Source organism: Salmo salar, chromosome ssa02 (genome assembly GCF_905237065.1).
Source record: "Salmo salar chromosome ssa02, Ssal_v3.1, whole genome shotgun sequence".
NCBI lineage: Eukaryota > Metazoa > Chordata > Actinopteri > Salmoniformes > Salmonidae > Salmo > Salmo salar.
This window is the reverse complement of record NC_059443.1, coordinates 41,540,066-41,550,445: the sequence shown is the minus strand read 5'-3', so window position 1 is coordinate 41,550,445 and position 10,380 is coordinate 41,540,066.

Sequence of the window (10,380 nt, the reverse complement as noted above, 5' to 3'; positions counted from 1 at the left end):
GTCTTGCACCCCAATCGGCATAGTTGCATAAGCCCGCCTGGTCAGGCTCAGAATACCACTTGCCAACGCCTTTAATGATTCCCCCTGAAGTCTCTTTTTGTTACTCAGTTCAATCCGCAGCATGTTGGGCTGCGCGTCGCTGCCGAAACGACCCCCAATGCCTCCACTAGCGCACCGTAGTCGCCCCTCTCGTCCGGGGCTAGCGTTAACAGGCATTCCGACGCCTCCTCTGTCAGGCTCAGGGCAAGCTGTAACGCTTTCGTCTCGTCAGACCACCTCCCGGCTCTAGCCAACAACTCGAATTGAGTGAAAAAAACTTCCCATTTACCTTGTCCATTGAACTTTGGCAGTTTAGCCGCTACCGTGGCTAATGGCAATAGGCCGCTGCCATCTCTGTTTACATAAGCAGGCCCCGCCATTTCCGCACCTGGTGACGTCGATATCCCCGTCGCCGTGACGTCTGCTCTCGAGCGGCGTGAAGGAAAACCCGCCAGTTCTGCCATCTTGCTGACTGACAATTTAACTCCCGCCATGTGGCCCTCCAGTTCTTCCACGGCAGTCGCCGCCCGACCCTCCCGACCGGGTACCCCCGAGCCCACAACGGACACATTGTCCGACACTTCCTTAATTTTCCGCCTCGCCCCAAGCATCATGACCGTAGATGCGAGTCACGCTAAAGCTAACCCAGCCTATACTAAACAGCTAACTCGCCTAGTCTTGGTCCCGTAGTTCGAAAGCACTTCTGACACCAATGTAATGACCCGGCTGGGTCATAAAGGAAAAAGAGACGGACTCTAGGTGTGCAGGTCAGAACACAGGTTTATTCCTAAACTGGGCTATTGTTCAGGCCACAGCCCACGCCGCTAAATGCCGAATGTACACAACTATACCAAGTCTAATTAATGTTTACTCCCATAGGAACAGATCAAGGCCCCGAACAGAAAGAGAGAGAAGATGAGACAGTAATCCCTATTTATCATTTCCAAATCCAGCGGGATTACCCATCATACCCCCCCAGCCTTTCCCTCTGTCCTGACATATTTAACCCCTGCTAGTAGCCATGAGAACCATAACACACCCACAAACACAGAACACAATACCGGGTCGTTACAATATTTTAGGTGGCAAGAAAGACCGGGCAGCAGAGCCTACCGGTTGACGTCTCAATCGCGTTCTTGTTTTGTCCAGCAGAGGGGGCTGCTCGCTATAGCAGCTTAATTCACTCTTCTACCTACTTGTTCGCGCTAATTATAGAGAACTGCTGTGGAAAACTCGTCCAGAAGCTAGCAAGTGTCACTGGAATCCACAACATCACCACAAACGTATTTTTAAGCCATATAAATTACAATCGTTTGAGATACTAGCTAATGATGTTATAATATCACAATTTATTATATAGATAGATGATCTGCATTATAAGGTTTTAAATAGGTTATCCTAGCTAACATTAGCAATGTCGACTAAGTTATCTAGCTAGGTTAGCTAGCTACTGTCATGGTAGCTAGGTTAAAACACGTTCACATGTAAACATGCAGTGGACGGGCTAATTTTGAAAATATGACTATTAAATTAATGCACAATTAATTATGAGAATATTTATTTGTAGATTACAATTTTAATGGTTTGGCATAATAAGTAGTGTGAAAATATATTTTGAAATTTTCATGGATAACATTAGCATAATGTTTTCTGTTAGAGAGTGGAGAGGACAGAGACTGGATAGGAAGAAGAGTGAAAGAGAGAGAGGAGGAAAGGTAAAGATATGATTACAGAGCCTGACAATTTATTATTCCAAACAATGTTTTTGAGATAAAATACTTTAATGACCTAAAACATGACATTTCTACCTTTAGATTTTGTGGCATAGAGAAAGTCAAGATATCAGACAGGGGAGGTGACATTAATAATACTCTGAGCAGAACAGAATGTTTTTGGATTTTCACCCTCCAGACATTATTTCCTAAAGGACTTAATGATGAAATGCCCATGTATGTTATGTTGTGAATTTGAACATGAATTATGTGCCTATTTAATATTACTCATGTTTTTCGTATGATGTACCCAATGATTAATGAAAAATTGCTATGTCCTCATTGTGGTTTTATGGACGTGTTTAATGCGTCTTATTTATACACTTTTGAAGTGTTTGTGAAATACATATTGTTATGTTTGGTAGCACTTATTTATTTTTCCTTTGCCTCCAACCCCTTTCCATGCGTGGAACGGATGTGGGTGGGGCTAGGTCTACATAGGGGTGCTGATTTAAAAAAAATCACAAAAGCTCTGACGAAGGCCATGAGGCCGATACGTAAGCTTATTAAATATCAGTGAGACTATCAAGAGCAGTGTGCGGTTTCCTTTTTCCTTCATCCTGTTTCAACTGTTGCCATGCACCTGCAAAAAGATTGCTCAGATGTGCGAGTGCCTTTTGAATTTTGAGATAAAATAAAAATAAGCAATGGGAATCTGTTAATAACTAAAGTATTTTATCTAATAGTGTACTCTTTATTATTAAAGATTGGAGAGGAAGGAGAAGGAAAAATTAAGGGAGTAAAAATAGTGAACCGAGGAGAGTGTGGAAGAGTGAGGTGGAAAGGTAAAGAGAAGGAAAGGAAGAAAGAGCAGGAAGACGAGTGAAGAAAAGAGGAGAAAGATAAGAGTGTGAAGAAGAGTGACACAAGGAGAGTGAAGAAGAGCAGACAGAGGAGGCACAATGGCTCTTTCCAAGAAACGGAAAATGCCATTTTTAATGACAACATGATGAGAGAATTTCCATTTATACGCTCAGGTCAAGACGATAGAATGGTTAACTGCACCCTTTGTAATTTTTATTTTTCAATTGGCAGCGAGAGAAGAACGGCAGTGGTAGAACATCAACAGACGAAAAAGCATAAAGCCTCTCTGATTGCCACCACATTCTTCATGAAGGTAGAGCCTTCCCAAGAAGATTATGATTTAGCTGTGCAGGAGGGTGTCTGAATACCACACTATGCGACACAATCATAGTTACAGATCTATGGACTGCACAGCACAACTGGCACGGAAGCTTTATGAGCCAAAGTTTACATGTGCTAGGACAAAATGTGAAGCCATAGTGAGTAACGTGTTAGCAACATGGGAAACTACTTTGGTAACACAGGACCTAGACCAGGTTGAATGTGTGTCCCTATCCATTGATGCGTCCAATCATGGACATGTAAAGCTGCTGCCAATAGTAGTCAGATATTGTAAGATATATGATGGCAGCACGTCTGTGGAAACAAAACTGCTTGATTTTGTTGAATTGAAAGGAGAAACAGCAGAGGAAATTGCATCTGAAGTCCTGGTGGTCATCCCAAAATTTAACCTGGAAAACAAAGTTGTGGCATTCTCTGCCGAAAACACAAATACCAACTTTGGAGGACTGAATAGGCTGGGGAGGGTCAATGTCCATACCAAAGTTAAAAATGCTCTGCAGCGGGAGGTGATTGGCTTAGGTTTTCTTGCCCACATCATTCATAACATGGCCAGAACAGCTTTGGATATGATTCCCCTTCATGTTGAGTACTTGCTCACAAAGATATTTGGATTTTTTCACCGTCAGAGTAGAAAGACTGAAGAGCTTTTGTGAGTTTGTTGGCCAGCAGTACCATAACATTTTAGGACACAGAAATGTTCGCTGGCTGTCCATGATCCCTGCTCTAGAAAGAGTGCTGAAAATGTATGTGCCATTTGAAATCCTTTTTTTTCTGAAGACAAATGCCCTGTTGTCCTGCGAACAATGTTCGAAGATCCACTGACTGAACTTTGGCCTTTGTCCATGAAAACCTGACCGTATTCAGTGACACGATCAAGATGCTTGGAGGCCAGGACTACTGTGCTGTGGAGTCTGCTGCAATTCTGAGAAACATTGAGGCAAAATTGACTGTAAGACGTGATGACAACTTCATTCCAGTTTTGGTCAGAGGACTTCTGAGCTAGAGGAAAATGGAGCCTTGTCTAAAGAGAGCTTTCTCAAAACATTCCAATCATTCTTCACTATGGCTGTGAACTACTTGCAAGCATGGGGAAAGCACACAGATAATCTAAAAGATTTACATTGTCTCCTTTTAAAAAGGAAACCTCAGCGTGAAGAGATCCAGAAGGCAGCAGCCACACTGCAGGAAAACTGTGACCATCAATGAGGATGCATTGTTTGACGAGGTTACTGGCCTGCAAGAGTTCCTAAAGGGGGGAATCGCTTGAAGAATGGAAAACATCTGAGACACCGCTTAGTCAGAGATGGAGCACGGTGGTTACCCACTTCAAAGAGAACGACATCCCACACACTAACCTGGCTAGATTAGCATCTGTTGTCATGTGCTAACCTGGAAGTAATGCACCAGTCGAGAGAGTGTTCTCCCAAATTAATGATATATGGACAGCAGCAACAAACAGGTTCACTGTTCCGACCGTCAAGGCCATGCTTATTGTGAAGACAAACTTCAACCTCCCCTGCCAGGAGTTCATGGAGAAGCTGGCAAAAGACAGAGCAATCCTGAAGAAGATACGTTCTTCTGAGAAATATACAGATTAGGTTGGTATAAGTATATTATGTAGTTACCAATCTCATCGTTTTATTTCTTTATTATGTTGTTAAGTATTTCACATATACTATTGTCTCTGTTTTTTCAATTTTGCTCATGTTCTCTTCTGCTCTTATTCTACCCAGACTACCAGGACCACTGAATGGCTGTTCAGATTGGACAGTTCTGTCTTGTCTGTAGTGTTTCTGTAATATAGTTGTTTTCTCTATCACAGTGTGCCTGTTAGACTAAATACATGAAACCGGAATTTTCCCCCATTTTTATTTCATAGATAATAACATTGGATATTTTAATGATATATTGACTGCCGAACTGGAAATGTCCCCGGTTTTAATTTCAGAAATCTGGTCACCTTAAATTAGGTAGATTAACAAAACAAAGAAATTGATGTTGATGAAGCCAGCTCTGTGTCACGTTCTGACCAGTAAATGGGTTATTTGTTATTATAGTTTGGTCAGGACGTGGCAGGGGGGTATTTGTTTTATGTGGTTCAGGGTGTGTGTTTATGTAGAGGGGTGTTTGATTAGATTAGTCCGGGGTTTTTGGTTAGGTTCTATGTTGTGTATTTCTATGTCTGATCTAGGGTGTTTAGTTCTATGTTTAGTTAATTGGGATTGGGGCCTTCAATTGGAGGGAGCTGTTTCTCGTTGCCTCTGATTGAAGGTCCTATAATTAGGGGTGTGTTTGTTATGGGAATTGTGGGAGGTTGTTATTGCATAGCTGTGTGTCGTCCGCATTACTGTTTGCCGTCCGTTCGTTTTTTTAGTTTTTGTTTAAGTGTTCAATAAATGTTAAAAATGAGCACTCAACCCGCTGCGCCTTGGTCCACTTCCTACGACGGCCGTTACACTCTGAGAGTTCCTTCACAACAGAGTGTACCCGCTTATGACAGAGACTGGTGCTTCTGACAACCCACTGGAGTTATGCTAGATGATTTGATGATGGTGATGCCAGATGATCGATGCCAGATGATGCAGTTGGCTTGCTGGCCCTGATGTCGTTCTCAGCTTGACATCTCTGTAGCCTGGACATAGTACTCCTCCACAACTAACGAGTAGCACCCACAGGTGATGCCTCTGAAACTGCTACGGCGCAAAAAAGTTCACCACACATCAGTCCAGAGCAATAACGTTAGTCATCCCCATTTCCAAAATGCAGTCCGGTCTCATTCGTCAAGAAGCCGGTGCTTAGTGAGATCTTTTATATGCAAACATTAGCTAGCTAACTATAGCCAAACCACACAGTAGACTTGCCATCAGTCCTTCAACTCCATGGGTGAAAACAACCAGATATAAACACAAATGACTTAGCAAAAACAAAAAACACTTAAAATCATCAAAAATATGTTCAAAATATAAAGAGATCTTTGTCTAGGCTGCCTTATGGTGCCATGGCAACCACAGAACACATTATATTGATCGGTTAGCAGACAACGTCACGGAAATGATGCACACGCTTCTATCAGCAAATTCAACTGAATTGTTTTCTAAGACAATTTGTAATAATTCCAAGCACTATTTACTTAGTGGCCTCATGAATGATGTTGAATAAAACATGTGTAATGAAGGTTGCTATTAATGATACTGCAACATTCACAAAGGTGTCATGATTGGCTTCATAAAGATGATATAGAATCATTATGTATACCCCCTTCAAATAAAGTGTTAACGTAATATCATATCATATATTAAATCTACTAGACGACTAAAGTATTAGACTCACCATGGTCATGCCACTGGTGCCCCATGAAGTAGTATTGTCCGTGCTTGTGGTTCCACTACCTGTGTTAGCAAGGACAAAATGTAGTGTGAGAGCACAGTGGCAAAAAAAATATATCTACCATATATCCTGAATGTGAATTCATAAAACAATCAGTATTTTGTATTACCCGCCACTGTATTCCCTGAGTTGTCAATGGTTCCACTTCTTGAAGTGGAGGTCATGGCTGTTGTCATTGACTTGGAGGTAGAGGTAGCCGTATTAGCAGCACCTTGAACCATGGTAGCTGCCTTTGTAGTTGCTGTGTCCGATGTCACTGTAGTATTCATAGAAGAAATGCCAGACAGGGTTGGGGAGTAACGGATCAGTTACATGTAAGGGATTACAAAAAACAAACTGTAACTGTAATGCCTTACGTTACCAACACAAATATTGTAATCAGATTACAGATCCTTTTAAAAATTACTTCTACGATTACTTTTAAATTCAGAAAGGATGTTCGCAAAAGAAAATCTTTGACACTTCTGTTTTCTCATTGACATTCAAATCAGCATTGACAAACACTGGTAGAACAAAATAAGTTTGTTCCACAAGAGCGAGTCTGACCAAAAGTCAGAGACCACTATGATGACACACCAAATGTGTTTAATCGATCGCGGGAAAAGAGCACAAATAGGTTTTTCTAGGCTACAGTCCAAGCTATGTCTTCCAATGGTGCGACTGCTGTCAGCATCCAAAGATTATCCAACTTGAATAAACGCTTGTAGGTAAGGATGACAGCAGTGGTGTAGTCTACGGCGATACAGATATCACTTATTATTGTTATCTACATAGCTCATTGATGTGAATCACATTGCTGCTCTCTCATTTAGCTACTTGCACCTTACGCATTGTGGTTGTTGTGCATGGCTGTTCACAAATCTAAATGTGTATTTGAATCCAATAATGGTTGAATTCAAGAAGTTTAAGCTGCCTATCAATCATTGTTTTTGAAACCAGTGGACAGCCAGTGAAAATGTGCTTTTGCAACAGCTGCATAGTGCGGATCCCAGCCTATGGAATAAAAGTGGGGCTTTTATTGCTAAATTTGGTTGAGGCTTAACCAAATTGAGATGGTTTGGGATGAGTTGAATCGCAGAGTGAAGGAAAAGCAGCCAACAAGTGCTCAGCATATGTGGGAACTCTTTCAAGACTGTTGGAAAAGCATTCCAGGTGAAGCTGGTTGAGGGAATGTCAAGAGTGTGCAAAGCTGTCATCAAGGCAAATGGTGGCTACTTTGAAGAATCTCAAATATACAATATATTTAGATTTGTTTAACACTTTTTTGGTTACTACATGATTCCATATGTGTTATTTTATAGTTTTGATGTCTTCACTATAATTCTACAATGTAGAACATAGTAAGAAATAAAGGAAAACCTTTGAATGAGTAGGTGTTCTAAAACTTTTGACTGGTAGTGTGTATATATTGTCACACTCCATGAGAACTCAAAATATAAGCTTGTTTTTCTCCAATGTTTGTATACATTGTAAATGGAAACACACTGTATAGCCAATCATTTTGATATCATGATTGGTCAGTCACTGTATTCATAGCTCTGTGTATTAATCTGAGAGTGGTTACATTTCTCCAGGCCCATCCCTCAGCTTTTTACCAAAACAGGTGGGGCGACCATTTTGGAATTGTTTCATCTGTGGATTTTCCCTTTTTTATTTTCCCTTTATTTAACTAGGCAAGTCAGTTAAGAACAAATTCTTATTTTCAATGATGGCCTAGGAACAGTGGGTTTACTATTGTCCAGGGACAGAACGACAGATTTTTTACCTTGTCAGCTCAGGGATTCAATCTTGCAAACTTTCGGGTATTAGTCCAACACTCTAACCACTTGGCTACCTGCCGCCCTGGTGGATTTGCCCTTTAAAAGGTTGCATATTATCACGATATCAAAGTGTCACCAACAAAAAGGTCAACAATAGGCCTATAGCAAATGCAGCATATGGCATTCATTTTTCACATGTAAATAGCACATTTCAGTAGTGCTCAAAGCATGCCATTTCATGAGCGCAGCATTTATTTTTCAACGGGAATCAATGAGCCCAATAAGTCCTTAGTTTTGGGGTTATGCTCAGGTAAAACAATTTGTCTAATCTATACTTCCATATTTCCAAGTCCTATTCTTGAAGATCAAGGGGTATAACAATTATTGTAATGACTGGAATTCTGATAGACGTTGTTTTTTTTATGTAAAGATTTACTGTACTTTAATGGTATTATTATATGTAGTAGAAAGCAATGGGTTAGAAGAAGCCTACATAACCAACCCATAAAGTAAAATGTAACATCCATATATGGCCAGCTATGTAAACTTAAACATTGATTTATCCTGCAATAGCTGTGGTAGTTGTCACGGTAGTTGCTGTATAGACTGTACTCATGGCAGCTGACGTAGTTGATGCATCCACCGTGGTTGTAGTATTGGAAGTTAAGGTTGTGTTTTGTCCTGAAACAAATGACGATGGCTGCAGTCCCAGTAGTAAGAAGAGCAGGAGGCCTGTTCAGAGAGAAAAGAGAGGCATACAGCTGTCATCATTTAGCAGGTCCTGTATATTAAACATAACAAGCTCTTAACCATGCGTTTGCTTTCAGAGTGCAGTATACCTGCAGGACACTGCAGTATAACTCCAGTAATTTTGCAGTTTAACTGCAGTTGCAGGTACGGTCTGGAATCTTAAAGATACAATCTGGCATCTGAAAATCTGTCCATTTCAATTATTGATATTTACCCACTGATTCTTGAATAGTATAACTTCTATAACTTTGATTCACGTTATATAAGTTATATTCTTCAAGAATCAATGGGTAACTTATGTAACTTTGATTAAACTTATGTCATTCAAGAATCAGTCGGTATGTGTCTATGCAAATTTTTTAGGCAATGGGCATACTTAGAAAGTAAACATACCCGTGCCTTTAAAAAAAGCAGTTAAGGCCATAGTCTTCTGGAGGGAGTAGGAGCCCTTAGTCCAGTCTAGAAAGGAAAAGAGAAGTCATGATGAGTTCATTTCGACCCAGTATATGTTTGAACATGATATTCATTCCCTCCAGCTCCATACCACTATCTACAGTACATACAGTATGTGACTATGATGATTTTGTACAAACAATAAGAAGAAAAGTTCCTAAGAAAATGAACCCCTATAATCTTAAAACAATATAAGTAACGATTGTGTCCCTTTAACGATTAACACTGCTACAGTAGGACTTAGGCACAGAAGATCTTACATTTAGAAATAAACTGAGAAACAGTGAAATGTGACACCCTGAACATGGTGATATAATAGTTCCTTATTGTCTTCTAGCATCGTGGTTAGCTGACTATTGAATAATGCTACCCGGAGCATGAAGAGGACAAAAGTAATACCACAAACCACATAAGTAAAGACCCAAACCCATAGGTCTATTATGCCTTTGCTGTTGACACATGACCCAAGTCAGATTCGGTAGAGCAATCAGACTGTTTACACATCTCCATTCATTATGTCCCACCTGGATTTATCCGTTGATCTTATGCCATCATCTATCTGAGGGCTCCTCCGCAAACAATTCCCTAATTGTTCTATGGGGAAACTGATCTGATGGTTTGCATTGGCCGCAGCGCCTGATTTGTAAGTCACATTTTGTTAAGTGTAGGAAAGAGAGGTAGAAATGAGAGTTAGGAATAGAAAGATGGTGAACTGTAAAACAACCATCTACTCACAACAACATTGTGGCTGGTAAATTATAATATTGACCATTGCCAAAAAAATCTGACACAAACGTGTGGCATCAAAGGACATGATTTTGTTCTGTAGTGTCGGTTGGCAGCCGTTCAGCCATGAACACAATTAAAATGTGTTTATTCCTCATGATGTCCCCGGTGCAATATCACTAAGCACCGCATGTTTTTCATCCCTCCCTAGGAACCAACCACAGTCTCCTTTGGGCTCACCACCCTGGATACTGAGGGTCAAACAGTTGCCAATAGTGTCATGTTGTATAAATGATTGGAGACAGGCGCAGGAATATGTAATAGGGGGATTTAATACTCCACCCAAA